Raw genomic sequence first — 25,818 nt, 5'->3', positions numbered from 1 at the left:
TAGGCTTAATATCTGAGTAATGAAATAATCTGTACGACAAAATCCCATGATGAAAGTTTACCCAAGTAACAAACCTGCACTTGTACCCCTGAACTTAAATAAAAGTTAAAAAAAAAAAAAAAGAAAGAAATGTCTCAAAGTGAACAACATAACTTCCTGGGTTGAAACACATGAAAACAAACCCACATCAAGGCACATCTTGAAAATTTGGAATATATAACAAAGAAAGAAAACTCCCCAAAGTTTTCAGAAAAGTTGGTTAAAAAACAGTATTTACAAAGAATCAAAAATTAGATTGATTTTAGGCTTCTCAACAGCACTACCAGAAGCCAGAAAATAATGGAGTAGTATCTTCAAAATTTGAAAGGGAAATTATTTCCAATCTAAAATTTTATGCCCAACCAGTCATGTAAGTGTAATAAGGAATAACATCATGTTTCAGAACAATTTGCTTCGGTGTATCCTTGCTTGAATAAGTTATTGGAGGATATAGTCCACCAAAAGAGAGATTCAGGCCTTGGAGTAGTACAAAACAACAGAGTGGGTTTGTATCCATATTTAAAAGGCAGTAGCATTCCAGAGTCAGGGAGCACTGGGGGAGAAGCCCTCTCCAGTACCCCTGGAGCTCACACCTCTCATTCCCACATTCCTATGTCCCATTGCTGCCCAGGAATTCTGATCATGTATTCTTTTGATACAGGCATTTCTGTCACTGATTAGCTATAGTCAAGTTGCTCTTTCTGGGGCTACAGGAGATAATCTATTGTTTTTCATTAAATGTCAATTTGATTAGCTTAGTTGTGAAGTCAACACTATGCCATCAGCTCTGGGTTCTTAGGAAGATGTCTACTTGTAAACTAGTTAAAGAACGTGGCCCTCTCTTCTAGATTTTCCAGTTTATTTGCGTAGAGGTGTTTATAGTATTCTCTGATGGTAGTTTGTATTTCTGTGGGGTCGGTGGTGATATCCCCTTTATCATTTTTAATTGCATCGATAACCAAAACAGCATGGTACTGGTACCAAAACAGAGATATAGACCAATGGAACAGAACAGAGTCCTCAGGAATAATACCACACATCTACAGCCATCTGATCTTTGACAAACCTGAGAGAAACAAGAAATGGGGAAAGGATTCCCTATTTAATAAATGGTGCTGGGAAAATTGGCTAGCCATAAGTAGAAAGCTGAAACTGGATCCTTTCCTTACTCCTTATACGAAAATTAATTCAAGATGGATTAGAAACTTAAATGTTAGACCTAATACCATAAAAATCCTAGAGGAAAACCTAGGTAGTACCATTCAGGACATAGGCACGGGCAAAGACTTCATGTCTAAAACACCAAAAGCAACAGCAGCAAAAGCCAAAATTGACAAATGGGATCTAATTAAACTAAAGAGCTTCTGCACAGCAAAAGAAACTACCATCAGAGTGAACAGGCAACCTACAGAATGGGAGAAAATTTTTGCAATCTACTCATCTGACAAAGGGCTAATATCCAGAACCTACAAAGAACTCAAACAAATTTACAAGAAAAAAACAAACAACCCTATCAAAAAGTGGGCAAAGGATATGAACAGACATTTCTCAAAAGAAGACATTCATACAGCCAACAGACACATGAAAAAATGCTCATCATCACTGGCCATCAGAGAAATGCAAATCAAAACCACAATGAGATACCATCTCACACCAGCTAGAATGGCGATCATTAAAAAGTCAGGAAACAACAGGTGCTGGAGAGGATGTGGAGAAATAGGAACACTTTTACACTGTTGGTGGGATCGTAAACTAGTTCAACCATTATGGAAAACAGTATGGTGATTCCTCAAGGATCTAGAACTAGATGTACCATATGACCCAGCCATCCCATTACTGGGGATATACCCAAAGGATTATAAATTATGCTGCTATAAAGACACATGCACACGTATGTTTATTGCAGCACTATTCACAATAGCAAAGACTTGGAATCAACCCAAATGTCCATCAGTGACAGATTGGATTAAGAAAATGTGGCACATATACACCATGGAATACTATGCAGCCATAAAAAAGGATGAGTTTGTGTCCTTTGTAGGGACATGGATGCAGCTGGAAACCATCATTCTTAGCAAACTATCACAAGAACAGAAAAGCAAACACCGCATGTTCTCACTCATAGGTGGGAACTGAACAATGAGATCACTTGGACTCAGGAAGGGGAACATCACACACCGGGGCCTATCATGGGGACGGGGAAGGGGGGAGGGATTGCATTGGGAGTTATACCTGATGTAAATGACGAGTTGATGGGTGCAGCACAGCAACATGGCACAAGTATACATATGTAACAAACCTGCACGTTATGCACATGTACCCTACAACTTAAAGTATAATAATAATAAATAAATTAAAAAAAAAAAAAAAAAAGAATGTGGCCCTCCTACCTCTGAGTTGTGTTGGCCGGGCGCGGTGGCTCAAGCCTGTAATCCCAGCACTTTGGGAGGCCGAGACGGGCGGATCACAAGACCATCCTGGCTAACAAGGTGAAACCCCGTCTCTACTAAAAAAATACAAAAAACCAGCCGGGCGAGGTGGCGAGCGCCTGTAGTCCCAGCGACTCGGGAGACTGAGGCAGGAGAATGGCGTAAACCCGGGAGGCGGAGCTTTCAGTGAGCAGATATGGCCACCACACTCCAGTCTGGGTGACAGAGCGAGACTCCGTCTCAAAAAAAAAAAAAAAAAAAAAAAAAAAAAAAAAAAAAGAGTTGTGTGATTCTGGGCAAGCTACTTAGCCTTTCTCTCATCTGTGAAAGGGAAATACAGTATCAGAACGCTGTCAGGAAGCTGAAACAAAATAACAAACATAAAGTTCTTATCTTGGGCTCCACACACAGGAAGTGTTGAATATATAACAGTTCCTTTTCCTCCAAGGCCAGATCACATAGAGGACCCTAAGACAGCCACAGCCTCGGTCAGCAGGACAAACACGAGGTTTAAACTGCACCATTAAAGTCGTGGCCAAATGGCTGCTCTGCCTCTGGGTCACTCACCGCCACAAGGCTTTACCAGTTCCCATCCTGGATAGGAAGTGGGCTTTTTGTTTGTTTTTGTTTTTGTTTTTAAGAGATGGAGTCACCCAGGCTGGAGTGCCGTAGCATAATCATGGCTCACTGCAGCCTCAAACTCCTGAGCTCAAGTGACCCTCCTGTCTTGGCCTTGTGAGAGCAGCTAGGACAACAGGCCAACAGGTGTGCACCCCCACACCTGGCTAATTGTTATTTTATGTTTTTTTTTTAAAGATGAGGTCTTGCTATGTTGCTCACACTGGTCTCAAACTCCTGGCCTCAAGCAATCCTCCCATATTAGCCTTCTAAATTGCTAGGATTACAGGCATGAGTCACTGCACCCAGCAAGTGTTCTAAATGCAGTTTCCAGCCTGCTCTTCAGAAGGACAAGGAGCAAAGAGACCCTCCTTGAAATACAGAAAATAAAAGCATTCCACTATTTAGTATGAGCAGAGTTCATGATCAGCCACAACTAGTTATTCAACTGTAATCCAGAAGTCCCATTGATACAGGAGTTAAAAAGGAAATATTTAGGCAGATAGTGAGGGTAAGGAAGTCCTTGGTAAGATTTTCCTTTTAATAAAAAGCAGCCCCCAAATCATTTCTTTTCTAGCAAAGAGCAGCCTGTAAAATCGAGCTGCAGACATGGATAAGCAAGCTGGAAGCTTGCACGGGTGAATGCTTGCAGGTGTGACAATAGAAGAAGGCTACCTGGGGGCTAGGTATGTTCAACATGACGGCTCCGTCTTTGCCTTTTTTTTTTTTTTTTTTTGTGAGACAAGAGTCTCGCTCTGTCACCAGGCTGGTGTGCAGTGGTGCTATCTCGGCTCACTGCAATCTCTGCCTCCCGAGTTCAAGTGATTCACCTGCCTCAGCCTCCGAGTAGCTGGGAGTACAGGCACCTGCCACCACGCCCGGCTAATATTTTTATATTTAAGTAGAGATGGGGCTTCACCATGTTGGCCACGATGGTTTATCAACTCCATATACAGTAAGGAGCAGACAACATGGCACTGGCCAAGTAGAAAACCCATTTGCATAATAAGATTAGGGTGGGGTGGCCAGCTTCTTCGAGTGCTGTGTAAACGTCTCACCTGGTCCAACCGATCTTTGGACCCTAAGTAAATCAGACACTGTCTCCTCAAGCCAGTCTATAATACCTGTGCACTTCACCACAAAACCAGAAGACCCACTCAGGAGCCCCTGTCTCTCTGCAGGAGACAGAGCTGTTCTCTTTTCTCTTTCTTTTGCATATTAAACCTCCACTCTTAACCTCACTCCATGTGTGTCCATGTCCTTGATTTCCTTGTCATGAGGCAACGCACTTCGCGTATTACCCAGACCAATGATGCCGCTTCATCATGGTTCTGCCTTTTTTAGGCTGTGGGACAAACGGCCCCTTTGCTCTGCAAACCTACCTTGGCCTTGCTCAGGTCTCCTTCCAGCTGACTCACAGAGCCAAATAAAGCCCCCCAGGTTAAGTCTTCTTTTAAAGGGGCAGCCACTCCAAAGAAGGCAGCACAATCAGTTTCAGGTGGCCCGGGGGTGCTACCAGGGTACTTTGCGCTCAGCCACTCTCAGTTCAAAGGCTTACCAAGTGCAGCAACAGAACACAGGCTCTTCTAGTTAAAAAAAAAAAAAAAAAAAAAAAAAAAAAAAAAGTGGGAGGAAAAGTGCTGTTTTAATTCTTATTTCCCAGGCAGAGGGGAGGTTAAAAAAAAGCCAATTTCTGGCTGGGCACAGTGGTTCACACCTGTAGTCCCAGCACTTTGGGAGGCCAAAGCGGGCAGATCACGAGGTCAGGAGTTTGGGACCAGCCTGGCCAACATGGTGAAACCCCATCTCTACTAAAAATACAAAAATTAGCCAGGCATGGTGGCGCATGCCTGTAATCCCAGCTACTCAAGAGGCTGAGGCAGGAGAATCGCTTGAACCCGGGAGGCAGAGGTTGCAGTGAGCCAAGATTGTGCCATTGCACTCCAGCTCTGGGAGACAGAGCAAGACTCTGTCTGGGGTGGGTGGGGGGAACTGATTTCTGAGCAGTGAGCCAGAGTTTAGTTGATCTCTTCTGTTACTTACTCATGTTTCCCCAGAGAAACCACATCACAAATCTGAGTCTCCTCCGGGAAGGGAAGGAGTAGGATTTGTGGTTCTCTCAGCCTCCTTTCCACAGTAGGGTTCTGACTTCCACTTCTAAAACACTTTTCTGCAAGCATCGGTACCTCATAAATGTTTTACTATATGTGAGACAGCAAAGGGAAGCACAGATTAGCTATTGTTACAGGACAATAGAAACTTGCTGTCTTCTCCAAGTTTGGCGTTCAAACCAAAGAGTAAGTGCCAAACAGTAGTTGTCAAGAATCCTCTCATTTACAGTCAGGTTCTAGACCTTGTGGGCAAAACTTGCAAAGGATGTGGCCAATTTTGCCAGAATAGATTATTGGATACCTCCAACTAGGACAGGACTAAAATTTCTTTTTTTTTTTAAGACTAAAGTTTCATTGGAAGATTACACTGAGGACTCCTTCAAAGGGTTGTGTGCTGTATGAACTCCCTCCTTACCCAATACTCATGGATGGGAAAATGCTTTTCCTTCATTTTAAGGCAAATGAGCTGCATGAACAGGAACTTTAACCATTCAGACAGACTGGCCCACGTCCCTGAAGCTTGAAGAATTCGGAAACCACTATTACATCTGAATAAAGTCCAAAGACAAAAGGCTGTGGCCGAGTTGGAATAACAGGGCGGACAGAAGAGACTGGAATTGGGAGTGGACCATACTTCACGTTAAAGCAGGCGAAGGTGTGTGCATGTTTTCTATGGGTCAAATATGAACTGTATAATAGAGAATCAGTCATCGATTTTAAGGAAGACTCTGACCAAAAAAGCTTCCTGCCAGGGGTGAGGCAACTTCAGCAGGAGGAGGCTGCCCTGGACCACCAGAGGCAGGTGGTAGGAGGGCTCTTAGTGGCCACCCAGAAAATGTATTGCCTGAGGTAGTGAACTGCTGTCAGAGAACCCTACCAGGGGATATCTGAGGAGCCCACGAGAAATGGCCAACAACTGCATGTCTGCACCCAAAATGTGAGACCATAATACAACTGAACAATTCATTAAGACCCTAACTGTTCCTCTATCTCTCCTTTCTTCCTGCCCCCTTAGTCAGCCCTAGAAGGGTCAGAAACCACTGCTAAGGAGGGGGGGGGTGGACAATCAGAAGCCAAATACACTGCCCTCGTCTCGCTTCCCACTGTGGGTTTTTCAGGCTGGGGCTGTCACAAAGAGGAGGAGAGATGAAGGGGTTTTTTTGCTGATACTTTATTATGACCATTTACGAACATACAGCAAAGTTGAAAAAGCTTTACAGTGAACAACTATATCTTCACCAACCTGGATTCTTGTTTTATCTCATGTCAATCCACAGATCCATCTCTCTATCCATCCACTAATCCATCGTAGTTTTTAGGTATTTCCAAGTAAATTGCAGACATCAATAACTCAACATGCATTAACTAGAATTTGGTGTCTTTTTTTTTCCTTTTGGTGTAAAATTTACAAATGATGAAATGAAAAAATTTTAAGTATGTATTGCTGAATTTTGACAAAAGTATACATTTGTGTAACCCAAAACTGTATCAAATAAAGGACTTTAGCATAATCCCTGATACAGTTTGGCTGTGTCCTCACCCAAATCTCATCTTGAATTGTAGCTCCCAGAGTTCCCAAGTGTTGTGGGAGGAACCCAGTGGAAGAGAAATGAATCATCTGGGCAGTTTCCCCCATACTATTCTTGTGGTAGTGAATAAGTCTCACAAGAGTTGATGATTTTATAAGGGGAAAGCCCTTTTGCTTGTTTGTCATTTCTTTCTTGTCTGCCACCATGCAAGATGTGCCTTTTGCCTTCTGCCATGATTATGAGGCCTCCCCAGCCACGTGGAACTGTGAGTCCATTAAACTTCTTTTTCTTTATAAAGTACCCAGTATCAGGTATGTCTTTATCAGCAATTGGAAAATGAACAAAGACAACCCCAGAAAGTTTCCTCATGACCTGTCTCAGTCAATATCCACCTCTACACCCTTGGGTTTTTTCCAGTGTAGACTAAGTTTGCCAACTTTGGAAATTCCACATAAATGGAATCATATTATGATAGCCCTATATATAAGGCTTCCTTCAGTCTGCAAAAGGATTTTTGTATTCATCCATGGGTTGCTCATATTAGTAACTCTTTCATTTTTATTGCTGAGTAGTATTTCATGATATGAATTACCATAGTTTGCTATTTGATCTTCTATTTATGGTCACCAGGAGTATTTTCAACTTTTGATTATTATGAATAAAGCTGTTGTGTTATTCTATAAGTATTTTTATTAACATGTATTTTCACTAATTTGGGGTAAATGCCTAACAGGGAAATTTATTATAGATGACATGTATATTACTTATATAAGAAAATTCCAGAAATTTGGTACTGTGGTTGTACTATTTTATATTCCTATTAGCAATATAGGAAAGTTACAGTTATGCCATATTCTTACAAAAATTTTCATGTTTAGGCCTTCCAAACTTAATCCTTTTGTTGGGTGAGTAGTGGTATCTCACTGTAGTTTTAATTTGCATTTCCTTGATGCTTACTGATATGGAACATTTTGTCCCACTTGTAATATTATCTTTGCCAAGTGGTTCCTCAAATCTTTTCCCCTTTTAAATGGTGTTTTTGCTGTTGTTGTTGTTGACTTGTTTTGTTTTATTTTGTTTTGAGACAGTGTTTCACTCTTGTTGCCCAGGCTGGAGTGCAATGGTGTGATCTCGCCTCACCACAACCTCCACCTCCTGGGTTCAAGCGATTCTCCTGCCTCAGCCTCCCAAGTAGCTAGAATTACAGGCATGTGCCACCACCCCCAGCTAATTTTGTATTTTTAGTAGAGACAGGGAATTCTCCGTGTTGATCAGGCTGGTCTCAAACTCCCAACCTCAGGTGATCCGCCTACCTCGGCTTCCCAAAGTGCTGGGATTACAGGTGTGAGTCACCACGCCCGGCCCAATGTCTGTAGGATCTGTAGTGATAATTTCACTTCTCTCTCTTTCACTTCTGATGTTGATAATTTCTATTTTCTCTCTTTGTCATGATCAGAGTAGCTAGAGGTTTATTAGTGTTGATTTTTCCAAAGAGCCAACTTTTTTGCCTTGTTAATTTTCTCTATTATTTTGTCCGTCTTCAATTGGGTTGATCCCTGCACTTTTATCTTCATTGATTCCTTCTTACTACTTCCTTGAAGTTTTCTTTGCTTTTTTTTTTTAATTTTTATTTCCAATCTTCTTTAGGTAGATGTTTAGGTCATTTATTTTAGACCTTTCTCCTTTTTTCTACTTCAGTATAAGCATATACAGCTATATTTCCCTCTGGGCACTACCATGGCTGTAATTCACAAGTGTTGACATGTTATATTTTGATTATCCCCCGAGTAAAATATTTTCTATTCCACTTTGTGATTTCTTCTTGGGTTTGTGGATTATGTTTAATCTCCAAATACTTGGGGCTTTCCTAGATCTCTTATTGTTCATTTCTATTTTAATCCTATTGTGGTCAGGGAACATACACTGCATTAATTCAATTTCATTTAATCTATTGAGTCTTTTTTTTTTAAATAACCTAGCATGTGACCTATCCTGGTGAACTCTGCATGTACTTGAAATGTATATGTATTCTGCAGTTATTGGGTGTAACCTTCCATAGGTTCGTTCAAGATGGTGGATAATGTTGTTCAGATCATCTGCATCTTTACTAAGATTCTGTCTAGCTTATGTATCAATTGCTTGAGAGATGGGTATTAAAATCACCAATAAAAATTGTGGATTGTCTATTTATCCATTTAGTTCTATTTTTGTTTTGTGCAAATTGAAGCTCTGATTTTAGGTACTTAATTTTTTTAAATCTATCTTCCTGATGAACGACTCTTCTGTTATCATGAAATGTCTCTCTTTATCTTTGACAATACTCTTTGACTTATAGTGTATTTTATTTGATAGTAATATAGCTACTTCAGACTTACATTACTGATGCTTTGCATAGTATATCTTTTTATACTTATTTATACTTATTACAGGTGTAGTGGCTCACACCTGTAATCCCAGCACTTTGGGAGGCTGAGGCAGCCAGAAATTGCTTGAGGTAGGAGTTCAAGACCAGCCTGGTCGACATGGTGAAACCCTGTCTCTACTAAAAATACAACAATTAGCTGGGCATGGTGGCGGGTGCCTGTAATCCTAGCTACTCCGAAGGCTGAGGCAGGAGAATGGCTTGAACCTGGGAGGTGGAGGTTGCAGTAAGCAAATATTGTGCCATTGAACTCCAGAGCAAGACACTGTCTAAAAAAAAAAAAAAAAAAGAAGAAAGAAAAAAGAAAGATATTAAATGTACTTATTTAGACCTACTTATATTTGTCTTTTTTTCTATTTAAAGTGCATATTTTATATACAGCACATAATTGGGTCTTGTGGTTTTTTAAGTCAATTCTGGCCATCTCTGTACTTTAATTGGAGCATGTGGTATGATTCATTAACATTTAATTTTATTAAATATAGATTTACTAGTGGTAGAATGATGTAACTGGATTTAGGCTTACCATTTAATTATTTGTTTTACTGTTTTGTTTGTTTTCTGTTTACACCCCTCTCTCTCCCCACTTTTTGTCCTGTTCCTTTTCTACTGATGTCTTTTGGACAACTTAAATGTTTTTGGAATTTCATTTTAAAGTATCCGTTGACTTTTTAGGTATACTGGTTGAAAATCCCTTATCTGAATTCCTTGGGATGAGAAGTGTTTTGGATTTTGAATTTTTTCAGATTTTGGAATATTAACATATACATAAAGAGATCTCTTAAGGATAGAATTAAAGTCTAAACACAAAATTCACTTATGTTTATATACACCTCATACATGTAGGCCGAATGAAATTTTACATAATATTTTTAGCAATTTTGTGCATGAAACAAAGTTTGTATACACTGAACCATCAGAAAGCTCACTTGTCACTATCTCAGCCATCCATATGGATGGATTTCAGATTTTGGAGCATTTGGGATTTCAGGTTTTATAGATTAGGGATGCTCAACCTATGCCTCTTTTCATTAGTTTTTGTTGTTATTTTATGTATTAAAATGTGCAAGGAAGGGTGAAGTTTTAAATTGGATGAGATTTTTGAATTTTGAAATTAAACTAGACAGGATTTCTTTTAATTTATTTTTTATTTTTTACTTTAAGTTCCAGGATACAGGTGCAGAACATGTAGGTATGTTATATAGGTCTATGTGTGCCATGGTGGTTTGCTGCACCTATCAACCCATCATCTAGGTTTTAAGCCCCACATGAATTAGCTATTTGTCCTAATGCTCTCCCTCCCCTCATCCCCCACCCCCTGACTGGCCCCAGTGTGTGATGTTCCCCTCCCTGTGTCCATGTGTTCTCATTGTTCAACTCCTGCTTATGAGTGAGAACATGTGGTGTTTGGTTTTCTGTTCCTGTGTTAAATTAGACAGGATTTCTTAACAGCTTAAATTACTCAGTGGAACATGAAATGTCAAAGATTCTATCCAATGGGTTGGTAAGAATGAGTCCACATAGCAACTTTGAAGAAGTAAAGGGAACAAAAACCAAACATTTCTGATTGCTCCCTGCCACAGCCAGTGCATTCAATAACCTTTTCTACTGTCCTTGTTATTGTTTTTCCATTGTTATTACAATGAATATTCTTTTTCCCAGATGAAAAAATAGGAGTGGTGGGGCTGATAGTGAGAAAATAAGGAGAGCTGGCCCTATGCCTGCATTTACCATTTGAGAAATACAGTGAACATGATGCTTTTCACACAGAGGATGGGGAGGGCTTTTGCCTCTGTTTTGTTTCCTGTTATGTTCTGGATAGAAAACAAATTTTTCTTTCCACGGGAACCTGTTAGAGATATTTGAGAACAATCCCAGCTCTAGACCAAAACCTGTTATAAGTGGAAATATATTGTTTTATTTCTCTCTTTTTTACACTGTTCCTTCTCTAAGAGCCGAGGTAGGAAGAGGAAGAAGTAAAGAACTATTGACATGTGCAACAACATGGTTGAATATCAAAAACATTTTCTTGACTGCAAGAAACCTTATAACATGGAGTGATCATAATATGATTCCATTTCTATCAAATTCTAAAATCTGTGATGGAAAAATATCTAAGGGTGTATTGGGGTAGGGGACGGACTAAGAGGAGGCATAAGGGAACTTTCTAGTCTCTACTGTGATCCAAACCCCATGCTATGAACGTTGTACACAGTATCTCATTTAATCCTCAAAATTACCCTATCAGGCAGCTACTGTCACTCCTCCACTTTATATAGAACATCAACTCAGAGAATCTAGGTACTGTGTCCTACACCTACTTAGAAGTCACCAATTCCTAAGGTACTTTAAAATGTTTTAAATAAAAATTAATAAAGTAGGCAAAAAATAGCTTGTAAATAGCATTTCTACAAATATCTCCTAAGACAATTTTCACATTGATGTCCAAAGACATTGACAAGAATGTTTTCCGCAACATTGCTTAAAATAATGAAAAACTAGAAGCAACCTAAATGCCCATTATTAGAAGAGTTAGATTAGTTCTCATACTTCCATATTATAGAATATAGTGCTGATGTAGATTGATAAAATTAAGTTAAAAAATCACATTCACCTTCTGCTCATGGGCCCAAGGAGACATGTTCAAGAATATTCATTGCATTTGTACATAAACACAAATACAAAGGAAAAAGTAGAGGCTTTCTACATGTGGTTATTTATTGGAGGAGGAAGAGGAGAAGAATGAAAGAAAACTTGCACTTTCCATATGCTTTGGTAGTGTATATTTTTGTATATAACGAGTCATTTTCATAAATATATTTTCAAGTCTGCATAATTACTAGGTAAGAAGACAATTGAGTTGCTTTAGTAAAAATCCTTCCCATTACTGCAACTGATTTCTGCAGCCAGAATGTTCCCAGGCCCTGAAAAGGGGAACCACTAAAACTAGAAGGCAGAAATACTGACATCAGAGAGGCAGAGTTCCAGAACATGGACCTAAAGTATCAAATCTGTCTGCAGCCCCGATTAGCAACTTCGAGAAGCCTTGCAATTTTCAGTGCTTAATAAATGAGTTACATTGAAAACAAATCCATGACAGCCATGCATTAGAAAGAAAGGTTACGTATGTCCCCAGTAATAAAATATGTGCACAATATAAATTAAAAGATACCAATTTATACTCATATGATTGGCAAAAAAAAATGTTAAAGCCTAGCAAAATCAAGTGAAGCCAAACACGAAACAAGCTTCCCAGTATTGCTTGTGGGAATACAGATTGTTATAACTACTTCAAACAACTGGCAATTCGTAGTAAAAATGAAGACAAGCCTACCCTACAATTTAGAAATCCTACTTCTAGGAACATAGTAAGAGAGATTCTTCCCAAGAAGCCTATACAGGAATGTATACAGCACTATTGCTTGTAATTGTACATCGTGGTATTTCCATATGGTAAAGTATTATTCAGCAGGGAAAGTAAATAGACCAGAGGTAGACATTTCAATATGAATAAATTTTAGAAAGGTAAAATTGAACATAAGAAGCTGCAACTGTATCTGTAATGCTTTGTTTTGCTAGAAAACAAAAGGGGGAGGGCAAAAGTAAAGAATCTGAAATATATGTAAGAAAATATCAATATTTTAAATTTTTTCATGGTGGATATATGGGTGTTTCTCATATTATTTTCTGACTTTTCTATATGCTTGAAATATTTAATAATAAAGAAAAATATAAAAGGCATAGGAAAGAATATTCTGAGAAAATACATCAAAATGTTTATGGATATTAATTCTGGTAAGATTTTAAATGACTTTAATTTTCCTTTTTATATTTCTCTATATGTCCTAATCACACCATATTAAATATATATTTCAATTATGACAATAAAAATATATTATTTTAAAACTCATATATATACAGTTATTTATGACATATGATGAAACCATATGAAACATAGCAAAAAGAATGAAAACTAGACCAGGATATTAAGAGTTGTTGACTTTTGGTTGGAGCTATGAGTGACTTTTTTCTTCACGTTTATCTCTAAACTCAATTTTTCTATAGTGGGAAAATAAAATATTTGTGAAAGCTGGAATAAATAAAAAGCTATAGGTTTTAAATGAAAAAAAATTCAAATAATTTTTCCAGCATTATAAAATGTTCATATCCCTAAAGATGAAGTAAGTTACAAAAACATCAGTGTTTTCAAAGAAAAATTAGAAGATTTTTAAAGGAAGTCTGTTATGATACTGCAGTTTATATTGATGCTGTGTGTTTGTTGGCTCCGCTCATCACAATATTAAGTTAAATAGTATACGCTGTGCCATAAATAAATTCTATGAGCAGAGGTCACTGAGAGAGGGGAACACAACAGTTATAAGTGGCCTGGTGACCTGAATTGCTTCCAGTGGGAGGGAAACATCAGAGTCATTTGATCAATGAAGTGTCTTTTATAAATCTTCAGGAAATCTCCTAGGAAGCCTTTAAGGAGATGGATTTCTCATTACTTCTGATATATGTTCCAATTAAATTTTTACCATTGCCCCCATGGGACTGCCCAGCCTAAGAGATGGAAACTGTGATTCCAGCCCACTGACGCCCACCATCTATAAGATTCTGGCACATGGAGGAGGCCATGACCAGCCTGTTGACTGAAATCTATAAAGTAAAATGATGCTGCTGCTCCAGCAATCTTGAAACGCTGCCCTAGAATCAATACAAAGCTCTGGTAACCTTAGAATTTCCATATACCTAGGCAGATAGTTGTCTTCAAATATAAGAGTAATGTCATTTTCTGGAGAAAAAAAAGAATCTAGAAAAAGTCTACAATGCTCTCCTCTGCCTTTCCTCCCCACTCCATCTAGTTAGTAACAGCCAAATCCAGGCGCACAGATGTCCGAACTCCTCCACCTGAGGTTGTCCACAATGTGCTTTAGGTGGCACATCTTATAAGGCACATATGCAAACAATTATGGGATCTGAACAACAATAACTCAGGCCAAAAAATCAGGAATTAGTGCTCCTTAGTGTACCAGTGGGAAAAAAAGGAGGCTTAGAGAGTTTAAACAACTTTCCCTCACAGTTGATAAGCCAAGGTGGCCTTAGACAAGTCGAGAACATGACAGAGTGGTAGCAAAAAGGTTTCAAAGGCAGAAGAGCAAATGAAGTCATGAATTTTACAATCTACGTCTTTTTAGCCCTTTCCCTTTCATGCTTTTCTTGGGTAAACTATCTAGACCCTTTACAAACACATTCCCACCCACAATTTTGCCGCCATTGCTTTAGGGCCTCATCTCTGAGTAACCGGAGGGAATGCAGCTGACCCCTTACCTAGTTACTTAATGACCTCCTATGCTCTGCCCTTTCACTTTGCTTTCTCCATGCCACTATAAGACATACAAAGATTTTTCTGCCCCCCAAGATTGTGCAGTTTTCTACTCAGCTAATTACCCCCAACTGAAAAATAACTGTTCTCCATACTCGGAGATATATGGTAATCAAGCAACCAAATATGCCTTTTGCCAATGACATGTTCTTTTAATATGTTCAAATGAGAGGCTCATCGGAAATTATTCACTTTCTTCTGAGTTGCAAAGGAAAATGAAAGGCAAATTATGGCTATATATGCACGTGTTTGCACAGATCCCATTCCATTGAATTAATTTGTTGCCATCCACAGAGCTATTGACAACTAGCTCTTTCCTCTTGCCTTTTCGCTTACCAGGTGGAAATGATTGCAGACTTAATTTCTTTGAGGGGTTATTTAGATTGGAAAGGGCACCTCTGTAATGCAGAAGTCATAATGTCCACTAGAGACAATAAAAGAACAATAGCTCCCAGTGTTTCCACAGTGGAGAGAGAGAGATAATAGAATGTCAGATTTTAAAGGAATTCAAACCATTACTGACTTTTCAGATGAGGAAACTGACACTCAAAGAAGTTAGGGAGTTAACCAAAGTTGTTTTTTTGGTTTGCAGCAGGGCTGAAATTAGGTGCTAAGTATTGCAACACTTGGGCCTCTCTCTTCCTCCCCTCCATCCTGCTGCTAGTAGTGTCAGTGGCAAATACAAGCCAGTTCAAGGACATGTGGCATTAGGGATGAGTACTAAGGATAAAGCACCAATGCATCCTTGCAATTTTCTACACATTCCTTAATTACAGGGCTTCATTTATTCACAGAAGTTGCCTCTCTTGTACATGACCCAACACACACACAATGTCTGACAGAGATAATTTATCATTATCTGAATGCACTCAGGGTGGTCAGTTTCAGCCAGAGTGAAGAACAGAGAAAGGCAGGGTCAAGGGCATTATAGAAGTAGCCCTTCTTGCTTCACTCTCCAGCCCTCCACCCACTCCTATCAGCCCAGGTAGATTCACTTTCATTACATTTCTCTTTGATGCAAAATCTGGAAATCTTGGTCAGGTAGCTCTGCTTATCAGTGGGTTCATAATAACCCATTTTTATCAAACTTCATCTGATGGATCCAAAATATGTTTGATCTTAGTATAAAGTACCCTTATCAGTGCTACTGCTAAAATGACACTGCCCAAAAGTGAATGGTGTTAACAGCAAAGTCTCTAGAACCAGAAAGAAGTATGTTTAAATCCAAAATCCATCACTTTGTAGCCATGCTGCCGTGTCCAATTCATTCTCATTAAATAGTATTTTACTGAGCACACTAGACTGTAGGAATGCAAACAGATAGGGCCTTACCTTTCCTGGCTTCACTCTTGGGAGGCAGATCCAGACACTAACACATCTATTACTCAAGTTAATGTAAAGAATTGACGGGTACAAGTGCTGTGCAGGCAGGTCCCTGGAATGATGAGAGCACCCAAGGGAAGGCTTTGCTCTGGTTACAAACGTCAGGAAAGGCTTCCTCTAGGAAGGGCAGCTGGGGCTGAGATCAGAAGCACAAGTGGGCAGTAACTGGGTAAAGTAATGAGGATCGGGCATCCCAGGAAAAGGTGTGGTGCAGGGGGACCTTGACCTTGGCCAGTACAAGACTCTGAGTCTTTGCAGTGCAGAGCATAGAGGAGTGGCACACAGTGAGGTCAGAGAAATGGAAAGGGGCCTGTGGCCATGGTGAGGAGGTTTGTCCTCATTCTAAGGAGGATTGGGAGGTGTGGGGCATGGTCTGACCTAGGTAGAGGACAGACTGGTGAACAACACAGACAGAGGCACACAGGTAGAAGGCCAGGAGGTAATCCATACAAGGGCTGCAATGAGAATTTCAATGGAAAGAGAAAACAGAAGCTAAATGATATTTAAGAACTAAAATCAGCAGGCCTGAATGGTAAGTTGGATATGAGAGGTGAGAGAAAGGGATAAACCAGAGCTCACTCATAGGACTTTGGCTTGTGTGACTGTATAGGTGGCAGCACCATTCTCTGAAAAGCAGAATGTAACGAGGAGCAGATTGGTGACTTAAACCTCTGCGCCTCAGTTTCCTCATCTGTAAAATCGGAATCGTCCTACTTACATCACCATGTTGCTGAAAGCACTAGAAAATGTTCCTAGAAAGTGAAACCTCCATACAAAGTGGTGTATGGTTCTCCCCCAAATAAGTGGGACCTATTCTTATATGCTTCTCTTTCTTGATCTGACTGGAAATTCAGGATCTCAGATATTCATTTATTTTCACCGTCTCCTCTGATGGCTTTACAAAATTGCTGGTTTGCTGATCTAATCACCCTAAATAGTCTCTAGTACTCCATACTAGGAAAATAGTCAAGGGGGCAATTACTCTTCTAAACTGATTATGGTAAATGTCACTGCTACAGTGCAACTCACAGTGACTCACTTGTCTGTTCAAAGGAAAACATCTATTGCAAATGCAGCTCCCATTACTTCCCAAATGTTCACGCACAAATGCATTTATTTTACCAGGAGTGTGGTGTTATGTCATTTAAGGGGAATGGGAAAACACACTCACAATTGAAAGAGAGAAAAAAATAGCATGTATACAGCACCTCCACACCTGTCACTGGGTGTGGAGAGGCTGAGGGGAGGAGAAAGGGCAAGTATATTCATGATTATTTTTACAAGTAAGGTTAACTTAGGCAAAGTAACATGCTGAAGCTCACAACACAAGGAACTAAGACATTTCTGTGACTAAAATACAAGTCTTGGGACTCCCGATTCTATCATATGTCTATCAAAATCTCCCACCTGCCAACATTAAACCATACAATGGAGATGATAAAAACCATGCAGCCACTGAACAGAGGAGAGGGGCAAGATCAAAACTCATTTGAACTTTCACAATAATATTATATAAATTCACTATTACTTCATTATTATGATTGTAGTTGTCGTTAATAAATAAGACGTGTTGAGCAACTGCTACATGCCAGACCAAATGTTAAATACTTCATTTGTGCTGTTTCATTGAACCTTTACTTTCCACATAGGTGCTTTTAAAATTAGAATTATGACAGTACAGATGAGAAAATGGAAGCTGAGAAAGCTTAAGTTGCTTAAACCTGCTCCCAAATCCTAGACTTTTTCCAAAGCCACCCTACTACACTACCATGCTTCTGTGGGATATATTGTATTCATAGCAGAGTCAAATACCAATAAGGCCAAGACAATCAGTAATTTTGAGTTCTTCTGGATTTTTTGGGAAATTCAAACAATGTCTCCCATTGTCCTAAAAACATTTAATGTAGTTCCACTCATTCTATAAGCAAACAGGTGTGAACCCTTATCTGGGCCGATACCACTCTAGTTTCTCTGTAATGGTGCCTTTTGTGTATAGAATATTCATATCTCAAATGCTGATCCCCATTCTGTTGCTTACTGGCTGAATAACTTTGGGCAGGTGACTTAGCAGTTCAAACGCTCTTTAGTAGCCTGTGAAGTAGGGGTGACAATATAAATGGAACCATGTGCAGAAAGCACTTGACATGGTCCCTGGTACATGGTATACCACACATATTAGCTGTGATTATTTTTTATTTTGATGATCCTTGTGATCACAGAATAGAGGTTAGCTACATTCTACAGAGACTAAACTTCTTCTACATAAAGTGTTTTGTGCAATTTTATACAGCCTGTAAATGATAGAACAAAGATAAGAAAGCAAGTGTCCTAAATGTGACAGGGCAAATTTTTGTTACTAAAATTTCCAGCAACTCTCTGAGGAGGGTGGCTCTTGGTAGCTGGAGGATTCTGAAAGTAGAAGTGGGGAAAAGCCAAACTGCTCATCAGAAAGGGCTGAGAGATCAAGTGACCTGAAGATGATTCAGAAGTGAGAAGAAAGGGCAAAGAAATAAAGTACGCATGGGGAGGGTCAGAGAAAGCGTGAGTGAAGGAGGAAGGGAAAGGGAGAAGGAGAATATGTTCAAAGGGATTTGAGAAATTTGCTCCCGTACACAATGTAAACTCCCTCTTCCTTCGACCTTCAGAATCATCATGAAAATCTAGACTATATATAAATGCATGTGTGTCTACAGACTCTAAAAAAAAAAGCTAATCCCTATATAAACATGGTAAGTGGGGGCAACAGTGCATACAAGGGCAGCCGCCAACTAGGCATCTCACAGGAAAGCAATGGACCCCATGCTGTATGTTGGGGGAGGGGGAAAGGAAAGGTGTTAGGGAATTAGGTTGTATTTACTAGGTGTGGCTGGAGGCAAAAAGAGGGAGTAGGAGAGAAAAATCACACAATTCTACACAGATCTGAGAAAATCCGAGAAACAGTTTTGGTTTCCAGGATACCATTCTTAGTACAACCAGCTTATAATGTGGGTGCAGATCATTCATTCACAAAACTGGCTGGCCAACCTACCCCAGTGCCTAGAAGAGAATTACACAGGCACACACTCCCTGATAATCTTTGGAGGAACATGGATGGTTTAGAAAGCAGGATGACAGAGGTAGAACTGGAGAATTTTCATGATTGTTCCTAATTGGTTTTCACCATCCTAATTATAAGCAAACCAGGGATTTCCTTATGGCATACTGGAAAATCATGAAATCCTCTGAGTTCTCATCTTTGCTTTTTGCCAAAAATATAACTGATATGAAACAGAATCTGTATTAGCTAGATGTTTGCTGAGGTTCAAATGCTTAGATTGTTGTGTTTTAAAATCATATTTGCTAAGATATTGTTTGCTTCCATGTCTCTTGGCCTAGGCATAGCAATAATTGCTTCCACCTGCTGGTAGAAAGTAGCAAGAAAGATGAAGAGAAGAGGCAAGGGTAGGGAGGAGAGTGGAGGCAGTCAGGAAATAAAACTAGATTAAGGAAGCTGATCTCACTTCTTCGTAGACTGAACAAATACATCTGTGCCATGCTCCTCTGGAAAAGGTAGTCTCCTGGATGTTCCATTTATCCTCCCTTCTCTACCTACGCCTCCCCAACCTCATTCAAAATGTACCATATACAAAGCAAGGTGGGGTAGGAGAAAGATAAATGAAGTCAAACGATCTGGATGTGAGCCCCAACTTCTACCATCCATTAATTGTGGGATTGTAAATGGAACCCTTCCTCTCACCTATGAAATAGGCTATGGTATTTTTTTTGTTTTGTTTTTTGAGATGAAGTCTCGCTCTGTTGCCCAGGCTGGAGTGCAGTGGTGCCATCTTGGCTCATGGCAACCTCCGCCTCCCCGGTTCAAGTGATTCTCCCACCTCAGCCTCCTGAGTAGCTGGAGTTACAGGCGCACACCACCACACCTGGCTAATTTTGTGTGTGTGTGTGTATATATTTTTAGTAGAGACGGGGTTTCATCATGTTGGCCAGGCTTGTCTTGAACTCCTGACCTCAGGTGATCTGCCCTCCTTGACCTCCCAAAGTGCTGGGATTACAAACGTGAGCCACCATGCCCAGCCAAGGCTATGAGTATTTTCAATGAGTTTTGTCAATGACATAATGCAAGTACTCTGTATGTTTCTGTGAATATCCATTAGCATGCATGAACAAAGGTCCCAGATGTGTCTTTTTAAAGATTTGACTTTAAACCGCTCAGCTAAGTGTGGTGCCAGATTCATCCAAGAAGCATGCATGTTTGTCTTCTTTGGAGACAAAGAAGTTACTTCAACCACTGGCCTGACAGCAGACACAGAGTAACCAGCCTTGGATGGCCAGGGCAGAGGCATGTGAAAACAGTCTTGGTCAGGAATTCAGCAAGGTCCTGACTTGCCCACAGAATCTCAACAGCCAGTTATGAAAAATGACCTGAACAGGCACACTCGCCTTCCTTTGCTCACACTTTAAGATTTGCTATTTATGAGTATGTATCAATTCCAGATGTGACCTGGAGAAGAATTCTGTGTGGCAGGAGACTGCTCTGTGACGTTTCTGTTTACTATGACTGTGGTGTGTGTTAATTTGCCAAGTTGATGCAGGTAGAAATGGCAATGGGATTTCCAGAAGCTACCAGAGGGGTCAGCAAACTATGGTCTGTGGGTAAAATATGTTCCACGCCTGTTTTGGGAAAGTTCATGAACTAAAAATGATTTGACCATTATTAAATGACTGAAAAATTCGAAAGAAGAATAACATTCCATGATATGTGAAAGTTATATGAAATCAAAATGTAGTATCTATAAATAAAGATTTATTGGAACACAGCCCCACTCATTTGTTGATACATTGCTACAGCAGCAGAGTTAAGTAATTGCTACAGAGACCATATGGCCCACAAAGCCTAAAATTTTTACCATCTATCCCTTTACAGAAAACATTTGCTGGCCCCTGAACTACAGCACATTACTGTGCAAAGGCTACAAAGTCCACTTACCTCTCAGTGTGAGGCAACACTAAACTCCTTTTCATTCCAGCCTGACACACCTCCTTAGTCTCCTTCAAATTTATTGCCTCATTCCTGCCTATTTTCTAAATGTATTTATAACTGTCTTCATGCCATCTCCCTGTTCAAAAGCCTTCTAAATACAATTGGCTCCATATCTGTGGGTTCTGCACTGTGGATTTAACCAACTGTGAATAGAAAATATTCAAAAATATTGTGTGTATACAGAACATGTATAGTATTCTTGTCATTATTCCCTAAACAATACAGTATAACAACTATTTCCATAGCATTTATACTGTATTAAGTATTATAAGTAATCTAGAGATGATTTAAAGCATACAGGAAGATATACATAGGTTACATGCAGATATTGTGCCATTTATATCAGGGACTTGAGCATCCATGAATTTTGGCATTTGTGGGAGGCTTGGAACAAATCCCCCAAGGATATTGAGGGATGACTGTACTTTCATAATCAGAGAAAAACATATTTTTAATACACCAATGTTTCTCTGTCATTCATAGAATAAAGTCACAATAGTTGTGATATGCATACCAGAGCATTCACACCTAGCCCCCGTGTGCCCATCTCTTGTGGAGCAAGCATCCTGAAGCTCTGCTCCCCACACTGTGCCATGTCCTTCATCTTCATCTACTCAGCAACTCCCTTCCTGCCTCTAGCATACAGCTTAAGACCTCCTCCACTTTCTTACTACCTTAATGAGAAGATCATGTTTTGATCACCAGTTTTTTCCCCACAGCACATACTTTTCAATAAACTTCTATGGTGAGACGTATCATACTATATTGAAATCATTCACCTGCACGTCTAGCCTGACCCACAATCTCCACCAGTGAGTGGGCTACACAAGGTTAGAAACCACATTTTCTGCATCTTTATGACTCCAGTACTTGGCATGAGGAAAGAATATAAGATGGGTTCATAGAATTTAATAATAATATTAATTTTGATTAGTTTGATTGTCATTTTCATCTCAGTGGTTTAAATCACAGTTTTTAACGTAAAAAAAAAGCCATAGACATAAATGTGTCTTTACAGATTCATTCTGAGTGGCTCTGAGTCTTTGATAAGCCACTTAACTTTTCTGAGATGCAAATTCCCCATGTGTTAAAAGATATGGAGGAGACCCACTTGACCAACTTTAGCTGCTTCGTGGGTGAGGGGGATAAGCAATCCTAAAACTAACGATCGGCATGAATTTTCTAAGATCATACATTCACATTTCTAAAAAACACTAGTTTAAAAAGTACCTTCATAAAAAAGATATTTTGTACTGGCAAAAAAAAAAAAAAATGAGGCCTAAATAACATAATGTCAGTAAAAGCTCTTTATAAGTTGTAAAGCATACATGTGAAATAATATGGCTTTTAGCTTCTATTATAATAACCACCTGGCATAGCTCAAAAGATCACAGCCTACCCTGGAAGATAGAAGAGCCTGTTTCCAGGGCTCATAATGCATTGAAGAGTAGAAGGTAATTTTATTTTCATGATAATGATACCGCCTTCTGGCTTCCTCTACTTCAGCTTTTTTATGAGGAAATAAAACATCTTACAAGTGCATGGAACTTAGATTTTTTAAAACACTTCCACATCCATTATCTCTTTTAATCCTCAAGACCATCCCCACTTTGCAGATCAAAAATCCATTCTTCAGAGCCAGGAGTGACTTGCCTTAGACCTTCCAGCAAGTGAGAGGAAGTCGGACTTCAAATTGAGGTCCTCAGCTGCAAATTTTCTATTTTTCCATCATACCAAAAGCCCATTGCATTAGAATATTTGAGATCATTCTAATGTCTTTAGAGGTTAAGAAGCTGAGAGCAAGAGATTCCAAATGATCTAAGATTACACAATTAAGGAGAATGTTAGGAACCCAGAACACCCCACTTGCCCCAGTCCCTAGATGATTATACACTATATTTTGTGATATCCATCCACAAAGATGGCCCCCGGCGATCCCCACCTACCGGTATTCACACTCTTGTATAATTTCCTCTCACACTGAAGTGGACTGACTTGTATAACCAACAGGATATTGTGGCAATGACAATGTGTGACTTCTGAGGCTAGGTCATAAAAGACATTGCGGCTGTTGTCTTGCTCTCTTGAAAGATGTGCTTTGAGGGAAGGCAGACATATGATTATGAGGACACTCAAGACACTCCAAAGGGCTCTTCAGTGTCCAGGGAACAGAGACATCTTCCCAAGAGACAGTACCACCTTTCCAGCTATGTGAATGAGCAATGGGTCCTCCGGTCCCATTAGAAATCTCATTTAACCCTTCAGAGATTGCAGTCCTTGCCAATATCTTGACTATAACTCTGTGACAGACCCTGAGCCAGAACCACCCCGCTAAATCACTCCTGAACCACTCAGCTAAATCACTCCTGAATTCCTGACACACAGAAACGGTGTCATAATCAGCATTTGTTGCTGTTTAAGTCACTTAGTTTTTGAGGTGATTTGTCATGTAACAATAAATAACTAACATATTTTCTGTTATGGCCAGTAGGCTCTCCAGGGTATACATGCATTCTCCTTTCTCCTCCTGATTTCAGGTTTCTTTCGCTAAATATAGTCACAAATCCACTTGTCATCAGTTCCCTAAACTCATTGCCAAGGATAATAATCAAATGAGAGAAATTACTTCAATAATCTGATTCACTATGGTCTTCACCCAGCTGCCCCCAAAGTTTTCCATCTTGTCCCAAAGCAATTTTCTCACCATATACTGATGTTGAAAGCCTGAGATAAGGTTTGACTAGGTGGTGTGAATGTCACAGGCTCTATATCTGCTCTGTCCTTTAAGGAACTCCTAATAAGATCTGAGATACATCTGGCTGAAAAATTGAATCTAGAAATGATGGGATCATGGAACTCAATTATACTCTTGTTCATTTAATCCTGATTCCATGTTTTTCTTTTTAAATCCTTCTACCATTCTCCTCTATGATTTAACATTCTTATTACTGAGAAACCAAAACCATAGAAACTGGTTAACTATAAACGTGCTCATCCTTTTTAGAAATCATGTATCTATAAATCAGAACCCTTTATTTTTCAAAATAAAATTGTGAAACCACAAGTCACCCCTGCCAAAGACTAGTCCATTTATGCAACTCCCTGGACCAAAAGGAATAAGGGATAAAAATCCTGAACTCATCCCATGCCGGCCCTAGGAAAACCCATGATACCTGTCAAGAAGAAGGGAAAGATGCCAGCCAGCCTATCAGGGAATTGCTTTCTATCCAGGCTTCATGGCTAGAAGCAAACATCATCAAGTTCTTTGCAGTGGAGATGAAGAAGAAGAGGCGCTGGCAACACCCTCCAGGAGACACTCTAGGATGCTGAGGGAAAACAGACATTACTCCCTCCAAGGCACAATCGAGAACCACTGCACTAGTCAAGGGGCAGCCAGGAATTTAGACAGGTCCCATCCTATCTAGGGTGGACCAACATATATGCCATGGCAAGGGAACATCTGGAAGTCTGAAAATAATCAGAACAGAGAAAGAGAATACAAGGAACAGAGAAGGTTACCAGCATGTACCATCCATCTATGGTGGGCCAGGTATTCTGCTGAGTGATAGACACTTAGTATCTTATTTAAATCTTCCAACTGCATCTGCTTTGGCAGGAGCCTAGCTTCAAACTCTCTTCTGGTTGTATGACATTGAGCAAGCCATTTGACCTCTCTGAGTCTCATTTTCCTTCCATGTAAAGCAAGTTAGTGATTAGTACTACCAGGAGACAGAGTTTACAAAACTAATATCTTCAGTATCATACTGAGGAAGAAATGAGATAATTGCAAGTGCTTCTCAAACTGTCCACAGCATACAAATTACTCAGAGAATTTGATTAAATGCATATTCTTGTTCATTTAATCAGAATCTCTAAGTAATTTGGGGTGTGGCCTGAGAGTCTACATTTCTTGCAAGCATCCAGGAAATACCGATGCTGCTGGCCCAAGGACCACATTTTGGGTAGTGAGGATATAAAAAACTCATAACCTTCAGTGATTATTATCGGTGTTAATATGTTAACATGATATCCCTAGCAAGAGCAGCAGAGCTAGTAAGTGGCAGAGCCAGGGTATAAATTCAGGACTAACTCTCCTCCTCTTCCTCCATCCTTATTTATCTCTCAAAAGGAGCCAAATATATTTGGAACAGAGATAAGCAATGCTTTCATGAAGCCATTTCTTCAGTTATCTACCTGCCCAGTGACTTCCTGTGATATTTCGACCCTGACATCTCAAAGTCTCCAAAAGTCCAGCAGAGACATGGATTCACTGCATCTTCCATCATATTATCTCATACTGAGGACTTGCTGGGTCACCCAGAAAACTTCTGTCAACAAAGACTGACTCAATCAAAATTGAAAATTGAGGCTTAACTCAGCCTGAGGATGAAGGCAATTAACTAGGAGATGGGAGATTAACTCCCTGGGCCACATCTCAGGGACAAGCAGGGGCTGACTGTTCCATGTTCATTAGAATTAATTAAGCACTGTCTGCCCTGGGAATCACAGGGAAGAAGTTGTCTTCTAAGATTGAACAGGCCCAAGACATGGGCATGGGGCTTAACTCTCATTGCCTCTCAGTGGAGGGTTGGACCTGAATAAGCAGATATTTGGATTTAGAGAGGGTATGATAAGGTTCCCAAGATGAGTCTGGCATTATTATTTTATACGTACGGTACTTTTGAGGTAAGAGTGCTTTGCATTTTTAAATTAGTTTATCTTAAAAATATCAGTAGTCATGGGAAAAGAAAGCAGAGACCATTCTGAGAAAGAGAAAGAAGTGAGCAATCCTCACATACAAAACCCTGACATCAGACACTGTAGAAATTGTGTGCATTGGAGCTGGATGTTGCTGCAGATACA

General features: G+C 39.8%; 1 long non-coding RNA gene across 1 annotated transcript in view; it reads right to left on the bottom strand.

The window, feature by feature from the left end:
* Positions 1-23,279, bottom strand: part of LOC139358857 (uncharacterized) — a 59,820-nt gene extending 36,541 nt beyond the window's left edge. Inside the window, exon 1 of the long non-coding RNA XR_011614375.1 lies at positions 22,902-23,279. This is a non-coding gene — a long non-coding RNA (uncharacterized lncRNA). The remainder of the gene's footprint in view (positions 1-22,901) is intronic.
* Between the last annotated feature and the right edge of the window lie 2,539 nt (positions 23,280-25,818).

This window comes from Macaca nemestrina, chromosome 15 (genome assembly GCF_043159975.1).
Source record: "Macaca nemestrina isolate mMacNem1 chromosome 15, mMacNem.hap1, whole genome shotgun sequence".
In the NCBI taxonomy this organism is placed as follows: Eukaryota; Metazoa; Chordata; class Mammalia; order Primates; family Cercopithecidae; genus Macaca; species Macaca nemestrina.
The sequence above is the reverse complement of the archived record's forward strand: the minus strand, read 5'-3'. Positions and strand labels throughout refer to the sequence as shown.